Genomic DNA, 5,330 nt, shown 5'->3' on the forward strand with positions numbered 1-5,330 from the left:
AATAAGATCACATAAAAAAGTGCATTAGAGGGGCCCATAAAGTGTTTAAAAAGTTAAGTTTTTAAGAAAATTATTAAGAGTGCGGTAACTTACCTCGATACACACACATATACTTACCAAATAATGCCTGAAAAAATAGGAATAAAGTGAGAAAAGAAATACATCCCTCCATAGGAAAAGAAAAAAAATTTAGAAATTATTAAAACGAAAGCATTTTTATTTTGAAAATAAAGCAAAAAAAAACATATATATATATATATATACGGTACATATACACCAGCATCTAAGGATTTGGTTAACGCATACAAACCGCACTCAGGAGGTACAGTCCCCAAAAAATTTAAAAAGCCAGGTAGTATCCACGACTTTGGTAAGTCTCAATATACATATACACGTATATAAATAAGTAGCGGTTTCATACACGGTATATTTAAGTTGTTGGACTTTAATTGCCGTAATAAAAAACTCAAAATTCTCACTTGCGGTGTATCACCAATATCGCAACTCATCTCAAACACACTCTCTCTCTCCCTGAAAAATTCTATGAAAATAAAAAAACCGCTACAAATATATATACGTAATATATCTCCGGGTATCTGCTCTCATTTTATCCCCTTCATATTCTTGTATATAAATTATTTCAATACATAATATACCCATCTTTCCATACCTATAACTACAATCTCAAATTTTTGGCGGTGTATGCCAATACATTTTCCCCTAAAAATACAACATCCCCCTCATATTTTAATTTAATTGCACTTAGCAGCTCCAAAAATATATATAGATAAAGTTATATATAAATACATAACAACTCACAAAAAAAAATCTTAATAATCCTAATAGTCTAATGTACATTTTCTCTGGTCATCCACTGTATTAAAATAACGCCGCGGTCGGTCTTTAAGAAGCATACAAGCGGACAAAAAAGATTCCCTACTCAGATTGCACTTACTGCAATCAATTGTTCTCGCTCGCTTCTCAATCCCTAGTAACAGGTGCATGTGAAGTTTGCAGCTCATTAAATACAAATATACACAGTAACCCACCACATTTTTCTCCCACATTAAATTGGCTACAGTGGTGGCCCAATAAAAAGTACCAACAAACAAATTTTTTTTTCCGCTTTTGGTCGAATTTTTTTTTTTTTTTTGCAAGTAAGCAAACAATAATTCTTATACGCTCAAGCCTTTTTCCCGTTTTGTTTTATAAACGCTCGCTCAACTGAAAAATAAAACAAGGCAAACAATTTCTCCATCTCGAAAACAAATAATTTTTGATTAGTTTTTGCGTACACAATTATGCCTACCGAAAAAACAATGGCCACTAAAAGTGACGTAGCAGATGACCATAGTTTTGAAGACTTTATTTTTGAAAGCAATAGGCTGGAGGCATTCTACGCTAAATGGTCATCAGATCTCATAAATGACCTTACCCCAATATTGCTTAATGTAAAATGACAACTCTAGGATGCCTTAGTCCTCTCTTTCAAGGCCGTTTCTCGTTCGGCAGCACATGCGGAATCCAGTGGGGCAGTCGAGCAAAAATATAAAAAGTGCTCAGAATGTTACGAGCAATGCAAATCCCAAATTTTAGAAGCATTATAACTTCTACAGGCTAGTTCCCAGGCTCAAACATCCGCTTCTCAACTGAGAAGTGCATTTCAAAACACAAACTCTCAAGGAATGTTTCTCAAGGTGCCAGCATGTGACACAGAAATTTTTCACGGTGGATATGAAGATTGGCCTGTGTTCAGAGATATGTTCACTGCCGTCTACAAGAATCATCCCAAACGCTCTCTAGCACAAAAACTCTATCACCTGCGACAGAAAACAAGTAGCCAGGCGGGACAAATCGTCAAGCAATTCCCCCTCACTGATGAAAATGTCGAACTCGCCTGGGACGCCCTAAAGACTAGGTATGAAAATCGCAGAATATTATTAGATACTCAGCTGAAAACTTTATTGAATCTTCCTCCCATCTATTCGGAAAATGGTGAGCAAATACAAAAATTAAAATCCACAATCAATAATTACTTGGCGACGCTCTCAACACAAGGAATCTAAACCAGCGATTGGGACCCCATTCTTGTGTATCTCTGTTCATCGAAACTCCCCAGTGAATCCCTCTCTGTCTGGGAACAATCACCTAGCTCACGGAAAGAACTACCTATGTGGGCAGATATGAACAAATTTCTCACAAGCTGATACGAAGTTGTAGAAAGACTGCATACCTATCGGCCGGGGAATGCAAAACCCCTCACTCGAATTTCACTCCTAAAGCGCCATCTCAAAACTCTACATTTGTAAATAAAAACAGAACTCAAAATTATCATGCAGAGTCAAGCCAGCGAATCTCTTGCAAACTATGCAACTCCCGACACGCAATGAAAACCTGCATAAAATTTAAGGCGCTATACGTAGCTGATCGCGTAAAATACGTTAGAGAGCACGATTACTGCGATAATAGTCTGTCAAATGCAGCTTCTCGTGCGTGTATTGCCATTCCCTCCTGCATTTCCCGCGGAATACACAGAGCTCAGGACAAAACTCGAAATCCCAGAGGACAACAAGTCAGGTAGCTATCCATCGTCAAATTAACGATGAAAGGCCTTGTTGTTCAAAAAATGTAACACACTCAGCCACTGAACAAAGTTTATCTCAAAATAACGCGAGAAAAGTTTCGTCACATTTTTCAAGCACCCATGTAACAACGCTACTCCCAACTGCAATAATTCCAATTTATTGTGATGGCGAATACCACAATATTCGATCTCTGGTGGATCAAAGCTCACAAAAAACCTTTATCTCATCTCGGGTACAAAAGCTCTTGTGACTACCCACCAAAGAAGCCAGGTTCGAAATTTCTGGTATGGGCGGAACGGTGGTACAGAACTCAAAACAGATCTGCGAGGTCACACTCTGCTCAGCGGATAAAACACAAAAAATGTATATCCAAGCTATCGTTCTGTCCAGCGCCCAAAGATAAATACACAGAGGTTCTCGAAGAATACCTCACTCTGAAACACATGGAGCGCACTCCACCCCAAGGCATTATAAAGGACGGAAAATATTTCTCCTTCTATTTACCACACCACGCCGTCATTAAACCAGACAGTAAAACAACTAAAGTTCGCGTGGTCCTCAATGCTTCAAAACTATCCCATCTGGAAGCTCGCTTAATCATGTGCTATACACTGGCCCCACCTTTCAAAACGATTTAATGCTTATAATTTTAAAATGGCGACTTTATCAGTTTGTGTTTAATGGAGATATAGAGAAAATGTTTCGCCAAATTCTCGTACACAAGGATGATCAAGACCTCCAGAGAATAGTCTTCCGTAGATCCCCAAACATGCCCATAGAAGGCTTTCGTTTAAAAACTGTTACATTCGGTGTCAATTGCGCACCCAATCTCGCTATACGCGCTCTCCATCAGTTGGCACAAAGATTGTAAAGAGCAATTCCCTCTAGCCACCGATATTCTTCTGCATAAAACATATATGGATGATATACTCTCGTGTGGCCACAATATACAGTCCACTATCAGATCAATGACTCAAGTAAAAGACGCTCTACAATCGGCCGGTTTTCCCCTTCGAAAAATAACCGCTAACCACTCGAAAATTTTGGAACTAGTTCCTGATTCCGAAGTGCTTGATATCGACTTTCTAAAGTTTCAAGACTCTAGCTCTACGAAAACCCTCGGTATAAAATGGAATGCCCTGACAGACACGTTCTCCTACACGTACGATCTTGTACCCGCTGTCGACTCGAAAACAAAATGGCAAATATTGTCAGCTGTCGCCAAACTTTTTGACCCGGCAGGATGGCTAACGCCAATAATGATCACTGCAAAAATGCTCCTTCAACAGTTGTGGATGGAAGGAATCGATTGGGATGAAGACGTCAAACCCGGCACACTTCACAAATGGACAACGGTGCGCAACAATCTCCCCGCAATCAATCAAATTACCATACCCCGGTGGGTCCGATTCTCCCCAAACCAGCACGTGCAACTGCACGGCTTCTCAGGAGCTTAGGAAAAAGCATATTGTGCCTGTGTATATCTCCACGTTCAACAAGATGAAATCTCCTTCTCGTCCCACCTACTCGTAGCGAAGAATAAAGTAGCACCCCTGCAAACTGTCAGCCTCCCACGACTCGAAATCTGCGGAGCCATATTACTCTCAAAGCTGGTCAAGCAAATTCGGTCGGAGCTACAATTACAGTCAGGCGAACTATTTCTCTAGTCAGACGCCTTTATTGTGTTTGCTTGGCTAGAGAAACTGCCTCACATCTAGAAAACTTACGTGGCCAACAGGATCTCTCTCATTCTCGATCATGTGAGCAACGCTACCTGGAGACATGTTGCGAGTGGCGATAACCCCGCCGACCTCGGTGGTTGTAATCCACAAGATCTCTCGATATCGGATTTATGGCGGAAAGGCCCGGAATGGCTACAAAAACTCCCTTCATTGTGGCCGAAAACATTGTCAACTCATCCCTCTCCACCTGAACAGCGCCGCATTGAATCATTTCATACCGTGGAATATGTTGACCCTCTCGAACGCTTCTCTTCCCTCCCTAGAGCACTTCGCGTTATGGCATACGTGTACAGATTTATTAACAATTCGAGGAAACGGGAAATTCCTACGCCCCTGAAATTGACTCAGAGCGAACTAAAGCAAGTGAAAATGCGTATTATTACTCAAACGCAAAACATTCATTACCCACGTGAGATGTAGTCACTACAAGCATCAACACCCATCAGCAACAAGAGCTCATAGCTCACATTAAACCCGAAGTTGGATCAATTTTGAGTCATGCGAGTCGATGGCCGACTATCCCAAGCTAACTTCAGTCGTAATGAAGGCTTCCCTATTATTTTCCAGGAGAACTCAAAATTCTGTTCGCTGCTGCTCACTTTTCTCCATAAAGAAATACTGCATGCTGAAAAGCAGTTAATGGTTCGGATGGTACAACAAAAATATTTTATTCCCCGGTTGAAACAAAAGCTAAAGAAATGCATATTGCAGTGTAAGACGTGCACCATTTACAAACAAAAAATGCGCACACCGTGCGGCCGTACTCCCCCCTGAGCGATATACCTACTCACTTCCATTTCACACCACAGGTGTGGATTGTGCTGGACCATTCTCGGTTAAAACGCCCACACTACGTCGTGCTCCCTACTCCAAGGCGTATATGTGTGTATTTGTATGTTTCTCCACCAAAGCCGTGCATCTGGAATTGTGCTCCGACTTGACCACAGAAGAATTCAAGGCTGCCTTTACCCGATTCGTCGCCGTGGTCTCCCCTCAAAAATTA

The sequence above is a fragment of the Eurosta solidaginis genome, chromosome 1, assembly GCF_040869045.1.
Source record: "Eurosta solidaginis isolate ZX-2024a chromosome 1, ASM4086904v1, whole genome shotgun sequence".
In the NCBI taxonomy this organism is placed as follows: Eukaryota; Metazoa; Arthropoda; class Insecta; order Diptera; family Tephritidae; genus Eurosta; species Eurosta solidaginis.